General features: G+C 40.0%; 1 protein-coding gene across 5 annotated transcripts in view; it reads right to left on the bottom strand.

Moving 5' to 3' along the window:
- The window catches only part of LDAH (lipid droplet associated hydrolase), a 106,759-nt gene extending 101,090 nt beyond the window's left edge, over positions 1-5,669 (bottom strand). Inside the window, exons 1-2 of one of the 5 annotated variants that reach the window (XM_023922669.2) lie at positions 5,527-5,605; positions 3,992-4,052 (exon numbers count right to left, since the gene is read on the bottom strand). The gene's annotated coding sequence lies outside the window, so the exon portion shown is untranslated. Of the gene's footprint in view, positions 1-3,991; positions 4,053-5,526 lie in introns of all 5 variants that reach the window. The other 4 variants (XM_086875705.1, XM_023922666.2, XM_086875706.1 and 1 more) reach the window with 4 other exon arrangements.
- Between the last annotated feature and the right edge of the window lie 16,909 nt (positions 5,670-22,578).

Here is a 22,578-nt window from a genome sequence, read left to right as displayed (position 1 = left end):
CCCCAAATGAGTACATGTTTTTTGTCTTGGTTTGTTTTTTCTTAAAGTAACTTAATAAGCACAATTAACACGGATTACAAGAAAGTGGTAGCTATTCTCCCAGCAAATTCCCAACTTCCCAGTCAATACACTGATGATAAAGTTAAGACTGTCCATGACCTCAAATGAAATAAGCAAGAAAACTGTTGTTTAAAGAAACAAATCTATTCAAGGAAGTAATGATGGTTTCATTTGCATGAAAGCAAAGAGGATGGCTTAATTTGGTGTACTATGAAGCATTTTCCAGAACAGAAAGTGGGATTTTGGGAAACCTTTTAGTCTCAAAGGAAGAAGCTGTTCATTTGTACAGACTACTGGAATTTACTGGTGAAATAAAGTAACTTTCAAAGACTGCTTTCCCTCCAAATACTGCACTGAAGTACTGGATCCAGAGGAAAAAAGGGGCTTTCAAAACTGAAATCTCACAGGGGATTAAACAGAAGGTGGTAGGCATGAATAAAATGTGGGTATAATAAATATACTTTATATTCTGAGACTAAACTGCAATGTTAGCAAAACCTCATTCAAATAGAGTATCTGTGCAAAAGAACATAAAAAGCTGCTGCTAAAGTACAATGTCTACATGGTAAGAAAGGTTTCCAGGGGAAAAAACTATGCCAGGTCTCTTCTGACCAACAAATTTCAAAGACACTGCCGACTCATGTCAAGAGAATCTTGTCAATAAATTTTCCCAGCTTTCCATTGCATTAGAAAGTCAAAGAGAAAATAAATCACTTTGGAATTGATAGCATGAGAAAACTGTCACAAATACAGTAATGTTTGCAAAGTATGTAATTTGTTTATTTGAGTCATGTTGAACATCATTATTCTGGGAGGCACTGGGCAAAACTGAAATGTAATACCAAGATTACAGACTGGGTTAAAACTCATCTGAAGTTAGAGGTGGGAATGTTATACTTCATTAACAAGAACCCATCATGCTTATGTTTGGATACAGAGAGAAGAAACATCCCTGGTCTCTAAACTTCATCATGTTCAAAAGCAAACAGTTATGTGAATTATGGGGGAGAACACATGACCTTTTACAAGGTATTGCTTCAAAGGAAAGAGAAATATCAAAACATACTAAAAAAAAGAAAAAAGAAGAGTGAAGGAACAGGTTATCAAGGACACATGGACAAAAATAAACTGAAAATAGCATTGAGAGAGAGGAAAGATATACATGCAAATAAGCCTGCTTGTGGTCTAAGACTTTGGAAAAAAAACACTTGCTCACTAAACAAAGATGATGCTTCTTTAAAATGTAGTTCCTACTATCCCTAGGGAAAATGAGAACTTTTAAAGAAAACAAACAAACAACCTATATGGCTCTTCAACCATATGTTCTATACTCTTATTTTTTCTCCTACATCAAAAGAACTACAGGGCCCACATTTCTGTTGGACAGCTGTTTAAGTAATACAGGTAATCTGCCCAATGTTTAATGAAACAATTTAAAGTAACAGCAACCTACATATTCACTTAAACCACAGCTCCCATAAGTTTAGCATTTGAAGAAACATCCATCTTTCAGCAGCACTAATAACAGGCAAAAGCACAAAAAAGCAAATCTATTTCATCTCATGTTCGATAACTCCTTTTCCATCTCCTATCAGAATAAGATTCACTACTTCATGGAGAGCATTATTCTTTTGTCTTGTCAAATAATGCGAAGTTCAAAGAGCATAATGAATACAAGCAAGAAGCAGATACCAAATTAAAAAAAAAAGTCCACAAATACAATTAGCATCATGCTGCCCTTGATTTGGCTTCCTTCCCTATGCTCTTAAGTATAAATCTCCCCATGGAACTATCCTTTATTTCCTTGTTTCTTCCACATTTCCATGTTGGTTACTCTCCTTTAACCTAAAATATGCTCCAAATTCAAAACACCCTTTTCTTCTCATTTTATTATTTCAACTTGCATATGTTCTTACATCAACTGTTATCCCACCTGCATCTTAGCTCTCCAGCTGCTGCTGGTTTTCTTGCTTTCTAATGAGGACATAAAAGAATTGGTCAAAATCTATCTACTCAAAGTAGACCAACTTACTAGCTACAGCTGCATTCTCCAGTAACCCCTCTCAACCCGTGCTCACTGCTTACCACCTCCTCCTTATGTTTCCTGCAACAGCTATACATTCTGATACTCAGCCACTCACCTAAACAGGTTAGGAAGGCACTGCAAGCAGAGACATGAAAACAAATTGAAACAGACTGTATGGAGCTCTGTGCAAAGCATAAACAGGAGAATCAATGGACAGGAGACACAAATAACACCAGGTAGCATTAGATCCCCTTCCGACTCACTACAGTAACATAGTTGTCTGTACTGCTGATACGAGGCCTGGAGTCCGAGACGTTCCCAGTAAGAAGCACTGGTTCTGCTCATCAGGAGGACAGGACAGGGAATTGAACAGCCAGGCTGGACACAGTGGTGCCAGAGCCAGCAGGTTTCTCTAGAACCAGTGCTGCAGAAAGGCCTGCACATGCCAGTGCTCTGACATACAGACCTACAGCTGTAGTCACAAGAGGATCCAAACACAATTCACCACACTGGGAAAACTGCAGCTTGTTCTTCACCACACCAGTAACCCCTGAAGTTGCTCTATGACAGCATTTTGCAGAGGGCCCCAGCTTTTCCCATCAAGATACCTCTGCTAAATCCTGGTAACTCATGACTATGAACAAATACATTCAGGAACAAAGCCTGTAATCATCATAGGTTCAAGTAAGAATCCAGTTATCATCTGATACGTGTTCCCAATTGGTGATACAGTTTCTTTCAGGACATAAAATTTGAGGAGTCAGACTTCTGCAAAAAGTTTGTATCACAAGTGTTTTGGTTTTTTTAATAACTAAGGATTTGAATAAAGAATTGGTCTAAACAAAGGACAATGGGAGCAGAATCCAAACAGAAGCTGGAGATGAAATGGAGAAAGAAAGAACTAAGTGAACAGCACAGTAGCAGCAGGAGGAAGCAAAGAGACTGAAGAAAGAAACAAGGATAATGATGAAAGAAACCCTGCCAAACTTGAAGTTGTGGCATCATTGGTTAGACACTGTTCTGGCACATCAGGATTACCTAACATACGGTAAGAAGGCACTGTCACACTACATAAGGTAGTTGTGCAACCCCAGTGAGCTAAATAAGCAGTTCTCATGCATTTCACCAATGACAAACTATGTCAGGCTTGTATTCAGTGTGAAAATTTCAATTTGTTTCATGCTTAATTGCTCTTTAAGCTCAGACACTTCATATTACACTTTTTTTTTTTTTTTATTATGAATATTTTTTACCAGAATAACTTACTTTCCCCAGTATAAGCTGTGTACAAGACTCACAAGACATCTAAATGTCATCATTCAACAAGTAAGCTAGAATCCAATGTTGTCAAACATTTCACTGAGAATTCAGTATCTGCACAGTGGTTTCTCAGGAGCAGAAAAAACACAGCCACATCGCTATTAAGAGCACACCTGATTTAAGTAAGCAAAAATTACCTGTCCTTCATATCCTGCAAACATGTTTTCTGCACAAGCATACACAGCATGCTCTAAAGCTGAAACCTTGAAATTCTGATTCTAATACTCAGTAAAAATAACCTAGACATCATCCAAAATCAGGACCACCCCTTTTTCCAGACAAGGTGCCCTCATTACAACAAACCACAAGAACATGAAAATAAAAAGTTTCATTTAAAAGAAATCAAAGCTATCAATTCAAAACAGACAAATAAACAAACAAAAACCAGCAGTGAAAACATTACAGCTGTGAAGCTTTAGCATAAATATTGTCAAATGTACTGTTAAATTCTTTGGCTTAGCAGTCATATTGGAAACTTTGTTTTACCATTACCCATACACAATTTATTGTAATTGTCCTTGTGAATCAATTAAAGCAGATAATACTACGTAGATGTAGCAGATAGTGTGTTGAAAACCAACAGACCTTAGTGGATTTTTGACCCTCAGAACTTCTTGAGGCTGGATGTTTGGAAAGCCAGAGCTACCTAGGGTCAAAGGCAAGGGTGAGTCAATGGAGAAGTCCACAGTGAATCTTTAAGACCTCAGCGTATCTGTTCCAGAAAGTTCCTGGACTGCACTTTGTTGCAAGCTGAGTGGACACTCACAGAGTGGGACTAGGTAAAGTAGATTCATACACGCTTGCCTTCTTCACAGGCATCTGCTTAGGGTACTGTCCAAGATTCATTAAAAAATCACTAACTTTGACTGCTTTGACATAAACCTTGTAGTAAGTCCATGAGAGAAAGTATAAAGTCTTAGTGTTGTTGCCTACCCAGGTGTGGAAATGTGTGACTTCCCTCATTGACATCATAAGCAAGTGTCTCAAGCAAATAGGAAGCTGCAATAATCACAATTAGTAATTGAAGGCTTCTAGTCTCTGAAACACACAGAATACAGATGCATATCCAGATTCTGACACAGGCCCATGTGGATGGACTCTCAAACCTTAATTGGGCATCATAAAGTCCCAGAGGGCCAGGAGTACATAACACCTAAAAAAATAACAGTCTGCATAATTCAAGCCATTCAAGGCTTTAATATTATAGTTAAGTTGAAAGAAAATAAGCTGTTTCTTCATTTTTGCAACAAAAAACTTACCACTAAGAAAGCTCTCAACCAACTGTCACGCCTCAAAATAGCCCTTCATCATTATCCTAATTTGTTTCACCACATATTTCCATGCCAGCATTTACTTGCTTCCTGAACCTGCTGCTCACCCTGTCTGGCACAGGCACCTCTTCTCTTGTGTAATAAATACAGGCGTGAAGGTGGGTGCTGACAGTGATGATGCCCTGGGACCAGCAGTGACAGCAAACCTGACAGACAGCAGAGTCCCGAAGGAGGGTGTGAGCCTGCAGGATTCCTTGCTTTTCCAAAGCAGTAGTTCCTCTTCTAAAATATGCCTCTTTCCACTTAAAAAACTCATCACACTTGTAACTTTAAAGGATTTATAATTTTATTTTCCTCTTTTCCTATTTATAGGCCCTTCAGGTCACAGACTTTTCCTTCGTTTCTTGTTTTGTAACATGCCACCAAGATAACAAGCATCACTCAGCTGCAAGAGATGCTTCATAGGAACAAGTGCTAACACATAGAAAAAACACTACAAATAGCATCACCTCAGTTATTTTCTGGAAAAGGAGACACCACGTTTCATTAAGTCTCCTTCATGACAAAATAAGTCAAGGGAGAACGTAAGAAGCGCTTCTTTCTGCATGGCATGTGTCAGTCCATCCTCAACTGCCCGCCTAGAGATCACCAACGTTATTCGGAACAGGTTTCTTATAGACCTGGCACCCGACACAGCCGGGCTGGCGGCACCTCCCTGCTGGGCGAGGCTCTGGGTCAGCCCCGCACGGCGGCGGGGGGCGACCGCCCGCGGGCTCGGGGCGGCTCTCGGACCCGGCACAGGGACAGGAGAGGCAGGGGAGGGGAGGGCAGGGCCGCTGCGGCACGTACCTTCCCCGTTGGCAGGCTCCCCGGCTCCCGGCACGGCGGCGGCCGGCGCTGTCTCTGCCGACACCGGGCGGAAGCAGCCGGCGAGGAGGGGCGGGGGCGGCCGGGCCGCTCCTTCCGCCGAGGCCGCGGGGCGCGCTGAGGGCGGGCCCGACCCGCCCCGCGCCGCCCGCGCCGTGAGGGCGGCGGCTGCGACCCTCATGAGGGAGGGGACCGCCCTTCCTACCCAGCCCTTCCTACCCAGCCCTGCCCACCCGGCGTCAGGAGCCCGCCACCCGCTTGGGAGTGGCAGGAGCAGGATGGGAGATCATCCCGGGACGAGCGTCTTGGTTTTCTTCTGCCTGTCATTCACTCTTTCTCAAACCTCACAGTTTCTTTGTGAATTCTGGCAAAGGAGAAAAGGAATAGGTAGTCTTGAAAGAGCAAAATGGGATGGGGTGCCTAAAAAAATGGCAGAGAATGGAGTAGGCAAGTGCAGGCTTATCCTTCAACATGTTTGAAGGCTAGAATTGTAGAATCACCAAGGTTGAATCATCTGGTCCAACCATCAGCCCAGCGCTGCCACTGCAACCCCAAAACCACTGAACCACATCAGCCTGGCACCAGATCCAGACACCTGCTAAACACCTCCAATGAGGGTGACTCCACCACTTCCCTGGGCAACCTAATCCAATCCTGACCACTCTTAACGGTGAATTTTTTTTTTTCTAGTATCTGATCTGAATCTCCCCAGTTTGTTTAAGACCATTTCTTCTGGTCCTCTCACTGTAGGCATGGTAGAAGAGACTATTACGTCCTGGTTTTAGAGAGCAAAGAGGACTCCCCTGAGTCCTCTGGAGACTGAACAAGCCCAGCTCCCTCAGCTGCTCCTCATAAGGCATGTCACATAATGTTTTCTGGACCTTTCACCAGCCGTGTTGCTCTTCGCTGGAAATGCTCCAACACATCAATGACATTTTTTAAATGAGGGGCCCAAAACAGCACAGTACTGGAGGTGCAGCCTCACCCGGGCCTAGTCCTGCTGGCAACATTGTTCTTAATAGGGGGCTAAGATGCCATTGGCCTTCTTGGCCACTAGGGCGTGTCCAGGGCTCAAATTGAGCTGGATGTCATCCAGCACCCTCAAAAGATGTTTCCCTTAGCTGCATCTAAATGTGGAAACTCGACCAGATCACCTGGACTGTAGCAGCACACTAAAGCACACACATACCTCCCCCCGCCAAAAAAATTAAAAAAAAAGAAAAAATAGTTTTGAGGATCAACTTGTGAAAGAGCACTATGCAACTAGCAACAGGACAGGAAGACATAGTCCTAAGCTGTGCCAGGGGAAGTATAGGTTGGACATTAGGAAGAAATTCTTCACAGAAAGGAAGGTTAGACCTTGGAACAGGATGCTCAGGGAGGCGGTGGAGTCACTACCCCTAGAGGCATTTAAAGAAAGACTGGACATGGCACTCTGTGCTATGGCCTAGTTGACATGCTGCTGTTAGTTCACAGGTTGAACGCAATGATCTCAGAGGTCTTTTCCAACCTGATTGATTCTGTGAATATAAAAAAAGTAGCATTATGTTTTTTCCCTAAGCACCAGGACCCACCAGGACAGAGTCTGTGTGCCTGCTTGGTAAGGTGTGAAAGGAACTCGGAAGATGTAATGAATAAACTAAACCCCATGCTTATCAGAGAGGAGCTCAGGGAGGTTTTCATGCTAAAATGCTGCTTTTTGGGTGGAAGTGTTGGAAGAGATGTTTCCAGTTGAAGCCAGGGTAGCAGGTAAAAATAAATAAATTGAATAGTAGGAAATTGGCAAGACTGGATGGTGTGTATTCAAGAGTTACACAGGGATTCTGACATGAAGCAGCTGAACTATCAGTAATCACATGCTACTAGCAGTAATCACATGCTACAGGAGGTGTTGGAGGACTGAGAAGTACTGGGGAGTACCACCTCTAGCCAAAACCTGAGCAGCTACAAAAGGAGTCCCTAAAATTCATATGCATGTTGATCAAATCAGTGGGAAGAATAACAAACACAAGAGGAAGGGGAATAGCAATAGCTATGATGCACTTGAGAGCAGTCAGCTTTGTTTTCCATGGAGGGACACGGTGCCTCAGAAATCTGTGGGACCCTTTGGAGGAGCCAAGTGACCTCATTTGCCAAGGCAAACCAGGCCAATGAACACAGATTCATAGAATAATAGTTTTTCCTGAGTTGGAAGGGACAAACCTGTATCTTCACGTCCAATTCCTGGCCCTGGACAGAACACTCAAAGAATCCCACAGTGTACCTTAGAGCATTGTCCAAACACTTCTTGAATTGTGACAGGCTTGGTGCTGTGACCACTGCCCTGAGGAGCCTATTGCAGTGCCCTACCATCCTCTGGGTGAAGAACCTTTTCCTAACATCCAGTCTAAATCTCCCGTGACTCAGCTTCCTGTGATTCCCTCAGGTTCTGTCACTGGTCACAAGAGAAAGGAAGATTGGTGCCTGCCCCTTGGCTTCCCCTCGTGATGATGTTGAAGACTGCCATGAGGTATCCCCTCAGTCTCTTCTCCAAGAGAACAAGCCCAGTGTCCTCAGTTGCTCTCATATGGCTTTCCTTCTAGACCTTCACCATAATTGTAGCTCTCCTTTTTGGACACTTGCTAATACCTTCATAACTTTTTTATATTGTGGTGTCCAAAACTGCACACAGGACTCAAAGTGAGGCCATACCAATGCAGAGCAGAGCAGGACAATCACTTCCCTTGACCAGCTGGCAATACTTATATTGCATGATTGGCCCTTCTGGTTTGGACAAGAATTTTCATTAAAGGTTTCTAGAAGATTCAGCAGTCATGTTTTATTGAGCCACTCAGGATTTGAGTCCCTCAGGATCTGAGTCAAATTGCAGTTTGTTTTAATTGTTAATCAGTAGCTATAACTAGACAGTTATGATTAAGCAATTGCATTGTGAATGTTGGACGCTTTGCTAATCCGTTGTTTTAAAGAAAAGGGAAGACAATTCCAAGATGAATGAGCTGTCTGGATGACAGCCACCTGGAGTGAAGTCAGCAGAACTGAACAGTAACTGAGGGAAAGGTAAATCCAGCAGTAGGAGAACATGACCATCAACTGACCACTTACTCTAGACCCCCAGCTCAAATGGAGGAAAGAACTGTGTGTGTGGACTAATTATCATGAGAAATGAGAGTTATAACTAGGATATAGGGGGTTTGAGCACTATTTAATGAAAAAATTGTGTAATGTTGGTGGCATTGTTGGATAAAACATATAAATAGTGTAAAGTTTTGATGACTGGGGAGCCAGCCTTTTGTGTCTTAGCACCAATCTCCCTGCTTTGCACAAACTCAAAAAAAAAATCGGGATACTTCACCTCAGTGTGTGAACTGGAGGTGCGCAATGGTGAACAAGCCCAATGAGATAAAGAATACAACCTTCAGATGGGTAGAAAAATAATAGATTGATTGATTGAAACTCGATAGAAAATAAAGGTTAGGAATTGATTATAATCTTTTTCAATAGATTTTGTAACAGGTAGGACTTAAAAAGAGTTTGTCTGAAGATCAATACTGTTTAACGCAGGCATAAATAGTCTGGAAAAAGAAGTGGACAGTGGACTGTTGTTCACACTGAATAATTTAGATTTAAGAAAAATTGTCTGATTGCAGAAGGGCCTCTTGATTCCTACTGAGCAGTAAAATGAAGGACATGTTGACATGTTAGATAAAGCTGAGTGTTTAGATGGACTATAAAACCTTGTGCTTCCAAAATCAGGTAACATTTAGTAGCCATTATGAACTGAATGCTCTGGTTCTTACTCTGTGTGATGGTGATTTGCTCTCTGTTTGGATGAGGACTGTAGTTCCTATATCTCAAAAACAGTACAATAAATCCACAAAAGATATAGACAATGTGACAACATTTTTCACAGATCTGAAATTCCTCTGCATAGTAAGCAGAAAGTAAAAATGGAAGTTGGAAGATAAGCTGATGAGAAAAGTAGCTTGAGGAAATAATGACATTGATTTGTGAAACCAAGGTGAATGGACAGTGATTCCTCATTGTAATTTCTAATGCAAAATCTTTGGAAAACAAATTAAATTAATAGGCAGCCGTTTCAAAACAAAAAGTATTTTAAGTAGTCTTAAACTTCATTGGAAATGTCCCAGATTCCTAAAATTTCAAAGGAATTTGCAAAAATATATGTCAGATTTCTGGAAAGAAAATCTATCAGGGACTGATAAATGTGACAATACTCTGTAAAGGCTTGGGGAGCCCTGAAAGAGCTGTCACTGTGCCAGAGCTTGTACCAGGGAAGTAGCCCAATGTGCTTGTGCTTTTCTTGGCACAGCTGTCAGAGGCTGTCAAAGACAGAATGGACTCTTGGCCTGATCTGGTACAGTTTTCATGTTCCTATTTGCAACTAACATCACTTTTTTTCTGAGATTCACATCAAATCCTTCAGGTCATTTCTTATTCTAGAACTCAGTTTGACTAATGTATGCTGAATATATAAAAGACCTGTGGCGGTGTGTTTTTATTGTTAATTGTTTAATTGTTTGTACCAATGGTTGTCCCCAAATAGCTTTCCCCCCTGAAATGGAACAGTGTCTTTCTAAGTTCTCACCACCTTTCTCCTGTGTCACTTACCCCAAGACCCTTCCCTGTTTATCAGAATGGTCTATGTCAATCTCCCCATAAGTTCCCAGTTGCCCGTCACTGTATGCCCTGCCCCTTATTCCAGACCCTTCCCTGTCCATCATTGTAAACCCTGCCCCTTATTCCAGACCCTTCCCTGTCCATCATTGTAAACCCTGCCCTTTGTTCCAGACCCTTCCCTGTCCATCTCCTAACCCTCGAGGCCCCATTGGCCTACGTAACCGGTCTTCTCCTCCCTCTCATCCCTGTTGGTCCTTGCATTGTAATCCCCTCCCATTGCTCTTCCCTCCAGGATTCCCCATTGGCTGATTGTTTATACCTGCCCATCAGTTTTGAGTTCTATAAAATCCTGAGGGCAGTAGGGCTTAGGGTGGTTTGGTCCCTGATCCCACTGGGGAATAAAGCTCTCTGGGATTCCCACCAGAGGTGCTTCTCCATCCTTTATCCCTGTCCTCAGCACTTCCTGACACTAAAAGCCGTAGAGCGTGCCAGCCTGACCCACACAACTCATCCCTGATTGCACAGATTTCTGGGGATGGCCCACACATCTGTTGCCATGCCAGGCAGCGTGGGCTGACCAAACTCGGGTGCTGTGACAAAGAACCACCTAGCTGCTTGATGTACTATTGATCAGAGTACATTTTATTAAACTGTTTATAAATTGGTTTGTAAGCAGCAGGTCAGCTCATGTGTGATACTAAAATAATGAGTGAATGTATTTAATTTGGTATGAACTGGAGTTGGTAAGTTACTGTAGTGAAGTCACAAAAATTCTTTCACTTTATAGAAGAGGTGCTTTGCCTTGGTCTGTGGGCAAAGGGAAACATTAAGAAAGAAAATGTCATTATTCTACATCTCCTTGGAAGAAAATGAACTTGACATAGAGACAATAATTGTCTCATTGTGCCCTGTTGTGTTAGTACATGCAGACCTTGTGCCTTTGAGTTACATGGCAGCAATAACATTTTAGTAGGTATTCCTGTATTATAAGAGTAAAGAGGACGGCTGCAATGTTTTGGAGTCGGAAGTTGATTGGAGGTTTTATATTTTATGTATTCTATATGTATATATGTCCAATATTGATCTCATGTGCTTCTTTTTTTAAATATATAAAGCCACATATATACAGTATATACATATAATACAGTACAGGAAACACAAAACTTTGAGCATGTGAATGACCTAACATAAGCAATGGTCCAAGTGGTTTTGGACATGCATAGGCTTGCTTAAACAAACAGTATCCTGGAAAACAGTGATCTTAAAGTGGCTCATGTACATAAAAATTTTGCTAGATCAGGGTGGAATACAATAAATACATTTAAGGGCTTGTTAAATTCAGGCATAGGGAAAAAATAAAATTTATGTTATAAAAGCTTGGAGTAGTGCTTTATAAGGTCAGGTTTTCATGAGTGTTTGGCATTACTTCTCTGGTTATGTTTTTACTGCTACGTGAAACAGGACCAGTGAGTGTCCTTCAGTGCTGAACCACTGGTTGTTCAGATTGGTCAAGCATTGCACTGTTCTGCACCTGTGAACGCTCTGATGAACAGTCCTGGGTGCATTCCAGGGCGTGGACATGCGCCAGAAGCCATACTCTATGGTCAGGATGAAAAAGCCTCCATCAAACTTGATGTTCTCCACTTCCTGTGGTATTCCTAGCAGCCTTTGTGCTCTCACCCAGCCCATACTGTCACACTGCATCCAGCCCATGTTTTGCAAAATGGAGAAGTCACTCTGGAGGGCTGCAGTAGAGTCTTTGTATCTTTCAGGCACTTAGGAATGAAGAAATCCCTACACAATTCAACAATTCTGTCTAATGGCCACAGTGGTACCACCCAGCTCCAAAAGGAGAACTGAGCCAAGTATGAACAAGCGTAGATGTGGCCAGGCTACACCCCTTGGCTGGCTAAGGGTCTCTGCTGCTACTTCATTTAACAGCAGGGGCACAGCTTCTGACAAGGCCCAGGTAGGAACATTTTGTATAGCCAGATACCAGGAAGGCCTTGAGGAATATTAGTGCTGAAACAAATAAGCCTGGTATATTTTTGCTGGCATCAAATGAGAGGCACAATGGCATTCAGCAGGTTTGAGAATTTAGTTGGTAGTATTTCTAAGCACCAAATAAATCTGCAGGAGATAAGTTCTTCTGGCCGGAGCCTTGGAGGCCATCTGTTGCAGACTTGTTTAGTAATATAAATATCACAATAATTGCTAAGACCTATACATTTAAGGCTATTTTGTAGTTCAGTTTAAAAATACTTAATACAATGAAAGCACAATTAATGTCCAGTCAAAATAGGAAATGCCCTTTAGATGTTGACAGTTATAGGATAGTAAATCCTGACAAGGATTTGTCAGTGGAAGTGTCTTTGTTAGTGTTTGCCCCAAAGATGAGTGGAAATTAGTTTTAAGGCAGCAGAAACAGAAAAAAGTGCATGTATGTGGAAAGTACCATACAGAATTTGCTGAAACTGCATAAGCACATGAAAAAAGGTTTCTGGTAAAACTTCCTGAAAAGGCATTTGGTTCTTGAAAGTACCCACTAGTGTAAAATGTGTTTGCAGCTAGCTGTTAATGCAGCTGTGTGTACTGGAACAACTCACACAGCAACTGCCTCATATTTAATAGCTGAAAACTGTAAATGAAATAAAACATTGAATTTCAAGAAAATAAATTCCATTTATAGGTACATTTAAGAACTAGTCAAATAATTTGTGGTTTCTTTTTTCTCCTGCCTTCCCCTGTTGCTGTCTAAAACTGACCATGAGAACTGTTAGTCATGAATCACAGCCATGTTTGGCTGAGAATCCTCATCAGAGATTTTCTGGCGTTTCAGAGGGTACAAGCTTCAGCTCACGTACAGAACTTGGTCTCTTGTAAAAAGTCCGTTCTAGCCCTACCTTTTGCCTCAGCAACATGGATCACATTTTTGTTTAGCCTTTGCAGAATATTGAATTTTATTCTGAGCTGTTATTTATGATTACTTGTATGTGGTCTCCCGTTAAGCAATCACAGACCCATATGCAGAGTTAAAGGGCAACAATGAAATACAAACCACTAGAAAGTGGTGAACTTTCCAAACAACTTTCTACACTATTTCCTTCTTGTTAGTGATGGGACCAACTACTTTGCCCTTGAGGTCAATATACAGGAAAAACCTGCTGTGGTAATGTTTTGGTTTTAGTCCCAATGCAGATAGTAAATTAAAATTATTTCTTTTTCAGCCCTTTTAAATGTATCAAATTGTTCTTTTTTACAACAGCTTTTGCATAAGTTTAGCTGCATTAAATCCCCTAAAATGTCATGTGTGTTTTGTCTGTATCTTTGATAATAATGCAGTATTCTTTATACTCTAAAACTGTATTGTTGGTGAAGTAAAATCTGTGACTGAATTTTAATTTAATGATGTATTATAATTTTTATTTAATTTATGTCAGTGTTACATTAAAGAAAGTCTTAACGTTTTAGAACCCTTGTTCTTCTTTCCCTGCCACCATTATATTGTTACAGTACTTTATAGGGAAGAGTAGGTGACTTTGATTTTCTGTTCCCTTGTTTAATTTTAGAAAGAGATGTAGTTCCAAAACAAACATGAGGTTTAGACATCAAATGAAAGAGAGGTCAACCCATCCGATCCTGAGTCTAGCACCAATGGTGAAAGGAGTACATGGACAAGTGTAACTACGTAGTTATAATTTCACTCTAGAAGTTAAGCACAGGAAAGACAACCCAAAATGTTATTTTTCTGCTTTTTCTTCTGCCATTTTAAACTATACTTACTGATACACAGACTCACAGGAAGGATAACATAGGAAGGGACTCTGGAGATTTTCTAGATCAATTCCCCTGCTCAAAGCATGGTCAGCTGCAGCAGGTTACTCAGAGCTCTGTGACCATTTGAGTTTGAATCTCCCCAGGGATAGAGACTCCACAAGTTTTTCTAAGCAACCTCTTCCAGTGTTTGACCAGTCTCACCATAAGAAAGATGGTTTTTCATTTTAATTAAAATCTTTAATTTTAATTTTTAATTTTTTTTGTGTTGCTGTTTGTGCCCACTTCTTGTCATGTCACTGGCTCCCACTTCTTTACTTCCCTATATCAAGTATCTTTACTCTCCAAACATTGATAGGAGCTCCCTGAGATTTCTCCAGGCTGAACAGTCACAGCTCTAAGCCTTCTCTTGCTTCTATCCCTCAGTTTTCTTTGTGACCCTTTGCTAGACTTGCACATGTAAGTCTATGTCTCTCTTGCATTGGGATCTCATGACTGGACACAGCACTCTAGATGAGGCCTCGCCACTGCTGAGGGGAAGACAGCACTGCTGTCAGCCTCCTAGCAATGCTCCTCCTGCCACAGCCCCAGGATACTGTTGGTGTTCCTTGTTGCAAGGACTCATTGCCGGCTTACAGTTAAACTCTTGCCCACCAGGACCCCCAGGTTCTTCTCTGCAGAGCTGTTTTCCAGCTAGTTGGTCTCCAGCCTGCTTGGGTGTGTCTCCTTTTCCTGGTGCAGAACTTCATACTTTCCTTTGTGGAAATATGTGGTGTTCCTCTGTGGCTGTCTCTGCAACCCACCGAGGTTCATCTGCATTGCAGTACCTTCACCCCACTCCTCCCAGTTTTGCTGAGTGTCTGGCCCATTGTCCAGGTCATGAATGCAGAGGTTAGACTGTACTGGTCCTGCTATCGACCCCTGGCTGTGCTGTTAGTGAGTGGCCTTCAACTGAACTTGGGGCCACTGGCCACTGATTACAGCTCTTTGAACCCAGCAGTTGTTGATATTTTGCCATGATTTCTGGTAGTTTCCCAATTTCCTGTACCTCAGATTTCCTTACATTTTCCATGCAAGTGCCTATAATGGCTCATCCATTATTCTCTGATAAATTTTTCTGCCTTTTCGTCTTGTGCTTATGTTTCTGACTGCACAGGACATGGTTTTCCCTTGCACAGAAGAAGGGAACCTCATTCTGGATTATTATATTTTCAATCAGTTAGCAATAGTGCAGAAGCTTTTCCTGTGTGCCTCTCTCCAGAACGCTGCAGAGAGTTTCTATCTTTCTGTAACATTACTACACTTCTTCCTCTGCAGGCTTCTAAAAGATGGTAGACTTTCCTTCTGGATTATTGACAGACACATCCCTCCAGTTTCTACTGGTTTTATTATTCAGGTCTAAGGCAGCTGCAATTACTAGATAATTGGGGGAAAGGGTGAGGAGGAGGCCAGAGGTTATGGTTTTTGTCTGTTGTTCTGAAATACTTACCTGTTTAAAAATGTAAAAATATATCAATGATACAAATATTAGACTGTGGCTTGCAGGTACATGACAAAAAACAAGAGGGTAGATTACATTTAAGGTCAAAATTATTGATGAGCTTGATGAAACACTTGAACAGGTTGCTGAAAGAGGTACTGGATGCCCCACTCCTGGAAACGTTCTAGGTCAGGTTGGACAGGGCTCTGAGCAACCTCATCTAGTTGAAAGTGTCCCTGCACATTGCAGAAGGGTTGGACTAGATGACCTTTAAAAAACTTTCAACACATACTAATCTAGGATTCAGTGATTCTATGACAGACAACAAACTCCTGTTAACTTACAGGGTACACTGAAATGATAAACACAGACAATTCCATTTGAGAAATACTCTGTAATGTTCTATGGCTATTTTCCATTGTAGTCTATGGGAACCTATTATTGGGGGTTTTGGTTTTCTTGGGGTTTCCTTTGGGGAGTGTAACATTTCAAGTAGTTGATATTTTCAATACAATTACTTTTGAATAGCACAACCGTGGGATTAGGTTGTTAGTGCAGCTACTGAGCTCAACTGTTTCACTCTTGTGACCAGTTTTGCTGTTCACTCTCAGCTGCCTGTACGTAGCAATCTAGTGCTATTTGACATGTTCTTGTGCACCTAAGACATATGTAGGGGTCTGGCACAGGAGAGACAGGACCTATCAGGCACTTTCTGGTCTGGCAGCTGGCGTCTGAACATCTCAGGACACAGCAACATCCCCTGGGACATCTTGGCTGTGACTTTCAGGTGTTTGTGCAACCTAATCCTGTCCTGGCCGTTAGCCATAATTGAGTGAATTCCAGTGAGCAGCACCACCTTACAATAAATTGTATTTTAAAAGCCTCTGAAATTAGCAGCATTTCCAAGTTTACCAATAAATTCATAGTTACTGTGCCTGAAAGACAGCAGAAGAAACATGTATTCATACTGATACCTGCACATGTGGAATGTGATTTCATATGCAGTGGGCTGATGGAGAGACTATAAAAAGATCTTGGATAAAATTATGTATTACCCAGATATGAAATAAAAAAGACAGAGTATTTAATTAAGAAAACAATTTCATTTGTAAACTGAGAAGCATGTGCACTTAGAGAGGAATATATTTGATGTATTTTTAGAAGTTCTCAACAGTCCATGTTACAAAAGTGACATTCTTGCACTGAGTTTGAAAGTGTTAACTGGCCTCAATATAAATGTGCATTAAAGCTGCTCTTGTTACACGTGAACTGGAGCTAGGGGCATTGTACTCATGTAAGTGTCGAACTTTCTCCACTAGTTCCTGGGCAGGAGCCCTGTAATCCTCTGGGAAAGTGTTTTGACAGTCCTTTTCATTGCTGAAAGCAGTGCTGAAAGGAATTTCCTGCCTTAGATTTCAGAGGTCTATTGGAATAGCTTTACTGGGTAGACTGACTCTTCAGCAGGCAGGAGGGAGGTGGCTACGGTAGGGCAAGGCTTGCTCCATAAAACTTGGCCTTGCTATACTTTCCAAGAAAAAGAATGGAAATTGGTCACTTTCTCTTCAGACTCAGAAGTCAGCATCTTGAGATCCCATCGCATTTTTGAACCTTCTCTCCTTCCTTTCTTGTGCTGTCTGTATAATTTAAGTAGAACAAGTGTGTTCAAGAATTTGCTATCGGCCTTTTCTAGGTCATATTTCTGAAGACCTCACAAGCATCACACTGCCATTTGCCAAAAAATTAACATAAGGCAAAGTGAAAATCCAGCATATGGCTGGAAGTGAGTGCAATATGTAAATAATCAGACTTTCAGCTTCTGCCCTTTACTAAAGGTGTTTCCTTTGCTACAATCAGTTCTTTATTATTCTAATATCTCATGCCATTCTTTTAATCACGAAATTATCCCCTATTCCTAAGTTCTTCTATTCTCAAATAAAATAATATGTATGTTTTGCTAAAACATACTGGGTTTAATATTATTTTTTTTTCATAGTGCTTCAAATTAAATAAGCTTGGAGTATCTCTTTATTTTAAATATTACATTGCTAAAAATAGCAAAGGAAGTTAGAAAGGATAAAAAGTAACACTTTTTTTGACTGCTGAAATTCAAATGCAACTAAATATAAACATTTTTTTTCTCCCTGAAACTGAGATCATAAGCAGACAGCCAAATCTTTCCCAACTTCAACTGACTAAATCTAGTTGCAGATTTATTTTAAGCACATAATGCCATTGCTGATGAATCTTTTATATGTTTATCTTCACAATATCCCTGTGAATGTAGGAAGTGCTATTGTCTCCCCTTAGAAAACAAGTGCATCAGTTGCATTAGGTATTAAAGCAATTTAAAATCTAGCCTAACTAGAATGAGGTTTTAATGTATAGCTGACTTCTTGCATGAGTTTTCAGAGATGTATTTGAATTATTTGTTAAAATTCTGCAATATAGGTAAAAAAGCAAAGTCTCTGAATTCACATTGTTATGCAGTAGCTAATTGTTCCATCTGAAGCAGTACAATGGTGTGAAACAATTATTTTCCTCTAGCTCTGAAGGAAAGTTCTCAGAATAAAGTTTTCGCTGGTTTGGGGGCCATATTCTTGTGAAGCGTAAAAGGGAAACCTCTCTTCTCAAGCAGCCATGTTCTCTGGGTACTCAAGACGAGTCTTGCTTGGCTAAACTACCTCTGATTTCTTTTCCTATCTGTACTGGTTTGTCAGATGATGACCCCCTGCAAATTAGCCAGCTGCAGTCCCTCCTTTGATCAGTTAAGCCCTGCCCTGCCATGTACCAGTCTCAGGAACAAAGGGGTGTGATTTACATGGGGTTTGTGGTAGCTTACAGATAGTGAGTATTAACAAGTTTTGAATCAGCACCACAAGCCTCCCATTGCTTATGCTAAAATTGCTCACTTTGGATGCTGAGAACATAAATTAGCAAAATGATGTTTCAGATGGTTTGGGGGAGTTTTCTGTTTCAGAGGTTGCCTTTTCTTTCTCTGCGTTTTAGAAAAAAATTAATTAAGCTTTAATATTCTGGGTACATTTTTTAAAAGTATAGTCTATGTTTATATTATTTGTCTAATACTATTTGTATGAAGTGGCCACCACCTGCATTTAATTTATCTTGTGACAGGTCTTTCCTGCCTTGATCTAAAATTCTTTAGAACACAGAAGTGACTATTTTCTGCTTGGACTTTACTGGCTAGCTCCAGTTTGATTGTTGTGGGCCTCTTCGAGCCTAAACAGATAACATACATCCAGCACACAGGTTTTTAACTAATTACTAATGTTCTTAAAGCACTTTGAAGAGTAAAAGCATAATACATGTGTTAATTATTATTAAGAACTTTGCTTTGAACATCACGTTCAGATATGAAGAATGTTTAGTAAGTCCTCACCAAATTGTAGCATTATAAATGTATTTCATTAAGAGGTCATTAAGACATTAAAAGGCATCATTACTAATCTATACATGATCTAAGCTTGGCAAACCTCTGTAATCCAGACTCATTATATTAGCATGAGTGCCTTTCCGGCCAAAAAAGTGCTGAGATTTTGCATGGTAGCATTTCCATTTATCAACGATATTACAGATGAAATAAAAACTCTGATTTTTGGAAAATCTCCCTTTCTAGTCCCATTACTTTTTCCTGGGCTTGATATGGTGCAGTTGTTGTTTCTGGCATTAATGCCTCTTAGGTTCAGTGTTGCACACATTATTTGAATTGAGTAGTCTTATACATTAAGTGCAAAAGATCTTCAGCAGGCTCTGTCCAGGGGTTTCTTGGATGTGCATCAGTGGATTTTGTGGGAGAAAAAATCTTTCTGGTACATAAGAGTTATACATGTTCTTTGATAATATGTTCTAGAGAAACTGTTAATTTTTCTAAATTACCAATTGTGATGTGTAGCACAATAAATAGGCTGTTGGAAATCATGCTGATTTTCTTTAAAGTATGTATGATGAAAAAGTAGATTAAGTGATGAACTTTCAAAATTAAAAATCCTCAAAGAAATCTGCTAGGAAAAAAACAGTGGGCTGCCTTTTCAGTTTTCCTGCAAGCTTTTATCTTTCACTTATAAGTGTACAGTTGTTTCTCAATTAGAGCTTTTCTGCTTGGAAAACTAGAAGTGTGGCCAGACATTGACATGTGAAGAAGAATCCCAGTGTTTTTCTTATTGCAGTGCACTTCTCTAAAATGTGATAAGAAAAATTAAATATTTTCTTAAAATGTGAAATCAATTTTTCAAAATAAATTTGATGCTTCAAAATATGAATATGTCTTTCCTGGGGTAATTTAACGTACTAAAAGAAAGTGTTAATAAATTTATATAAACATGTTAAATCAGTCTAAGGATAAATGGGACAATTTAATATAATGACTGAGATCCACAAACCCTGTTTTGCATGTAATTGTAATATTGTAATGGTACAGTGCAATCATCATGTCAGTATTCTTGCTTATACATTCTGAAGTATTTCACCAAAACCATCTACTGTGGCCAATGTATGTACTTTACTGTAAAATTCATTTTATTCAGAAGAATGCAGAAGATTTTTTTGAAGTCCTGTGCTTGAAAATGCTCACATATGAGGTCATTTAATGGTCACTTAATATACTGAAGTGCAGAGATATGCAATACTGGAATTTGCAAATCTTCTAAATGTCTAGTTCTAGGTATATAGTTGAAAATTAGGGATTTTACCCCTCACTTCCTTAAAGGTTTCTGTGATAGAATTTTGGTCAATATGCTGACTTGGAAAATACTTTCTTTCTAGTTGACAAAATTTATGCTTAATATTAGATGCCAAGTCAAAAATCTGTTTGGGATTTAGATTCAGATTGGGATGCAGGCATCTGAATTGGGTAGTCTACAGTACAGCCAGCTATGACTTACTTAGATGGGTGAACAAACTATCTGGCCTTTATCCAGCTGTCCACACTTGAGTCTCTGCTGCCACCTGAGATGCCTGACCTGAGGGCTTTTGTGACAACTGCTTCTGATGCACATGTGATGGGGCATCTGTGGGAGCAAATTGCCCAGCATGGGAGATGGCAGATGTGAAGAGTCCTGCATGAAGGGAAATACATTGAGAACCTCAGGAGAGCATGTCATGATGATACCATTTAGACTGTGCTATTAGACTGTTACACTGGAAGCTATGAAATTCCACTGTTACTCCAGGAGAATAAAAGGGCTCTCAGCCACAGAATTCTTTATCTACAATACAGTTTTTCAATGTAAAAAACAATCTGGTAGAGGCTGTAGTGGCACCAGCCAACTGAGTTTAGTTCTGTTTTCAAAGGTGTCATAACACTTTTAGGTTGAGGGTTTTGCCATTGTTATACAGTGCCCTAGTAGAGATTCTTGAGTGGTTTCCAAACAAGTTGGCAGACCAGTACAGCACAGCCCTTTTGGAAACTGACACCCTGGGTCTTGAGAGTTTAGCTGAACATGTTTTGACAAATATTCTTGAATAAGGAAGAGATAACAACCAGGAGAGGTAAATATTTTCTGAAAAATATTATGCTATAAGAATACTAGTGATACCTGCAAAATAGAAATTGGGAAATTGAATATTATTTTTATTTTACTTTCCTTTTTGTAAGTAATATTAGGTGCACTCTGCAAATACGACCAAAATAATACCCTTTATTATTATTAGAACTGTTTTATGATGCAATGTTCACATTTTCTGATGTTCACCAGAACTTAAAAGCATTTTACAGAAGACCTACCTAGTATAAATAAGTTGAATATATAAGACCTGCACTTTTTCATCATAAACTGGCTGATCAACTCCTTTATTCCAATCAGATCGGTTGAGTCATAGTTCAGTGTTACAGAGCACACTCTTAGGCTGAGTATCAGATAGCAGACTAATATATTGCAGATTACATTAATCTTTTTTATCTTTTCCTCGCTACCCTTTCTTTTCTATTTTTTTGTGGTTTTGAGTTTATGTTTGTTTTCATTGTTCCATAAGAATGATTATCTTTACAGGACACAAACTATAATTATGTATACACATGCCTCCTTTATCTTATTTACCTATGACTGGTGTTTGAACTCTTAAATCCTTTGCTGGATTGTATACACTTAGTAAAGAATAGTTTAAAAAAAAAAACCAAAAAAACCAACCTTAACTGATTTATAAGCTTTTGTGCTTATCAGAACAAAACTCAAGAGCACTTGGCTATGATATTAAACATGTAGTCATGGTTGAATAAAGACTTCCTTAGTTGGCACACAATTAGATTTTAATATCTTAAGCCCCTATGCATCAACCCACATCAACAATCAGCAGCAATGTCTTTTTTATAGAAGTTTCACAGTTTCATATTTAAGATATGTACCTAACAAATAAGGTTGGGACTAAAAGGTTATCTCATAGTCTAAGGAAGTTGGCTAACCATGAAACTGTCTGTCAGCTGAAGACAGAAAAAAAGCAGTAAGATGGTTAATACCTTACCTCTCTTGTTGAAGTTAAAATATTGTGTATCTACAAATGAGAAAGTAATGATGTTTGGAAGGAGAGGAAGCACCAGGAACCCTGATTTTGAAGTTTACTCAGTTTTTACTGCTAACAGTATGGAAACTGGTTTTACATTGTCCAGTGACTAAGACAAGCAACAGTCCCAAAGTTAGTATCTATTATCCCATCAGAGGGCTTTCCTCTTTGCTTTTGGGTTTAATTATCAATCTTTCTTGTTAGAGTGACTTAGGTTTTTAAGATTACCAAATGTTCTGCTGCTGTAGTTTTTGAAAGACAGCTGTCCACATCCTAGATGGGTATTTCAATGTCAGCAGTGAACTCAGGTTTCATAGTCATCCACTAACAGTGCAGCTCATGTTGTCAAAAATCTCTGGAGGTTCCTTAGTCCAATCCATCTGGTCAAAGTAGGGTGAATTAGAGCTACTTGCACAGAGTTTTGTGTCCAGTTGGATTTTTAGCATCACCCAGGATGGAGTGTCCACAAGGTTTCTTAACTACTGTTACAGTGTTTGATTCTGTTCTCAGAAAAAAAGAAAAAAAGAAAATAAAAGGTTTTTTTCTTCTGAAACGAAATTTTTTGTGTTTCAACACATCTCATCCTGTCACCTGTTGACAATGTGAAGAATCTGTCTCTATTTCATTCC

This window comes from Cyanistes caeruleus, chromosome 2 (genome assembly GCF_971803275.1).
Source record: "Cyanistes caeruleus chromosome 2, bCyaCae1.hap1.1, whole genome shotgun sequence".
In the NCBI taxonomy this organism is placed as follows: domain Eukaryota; kingdom Metazoa; phylum Chordata; class Aves; order Passeriformes; family Paridae; genus Cyanistes; species Cyanistes caeruleus.
Note: the sequence above shows the minus strand (reverse complement) of the source record. Positions and strands in the feature narration are given on the sequence as shown.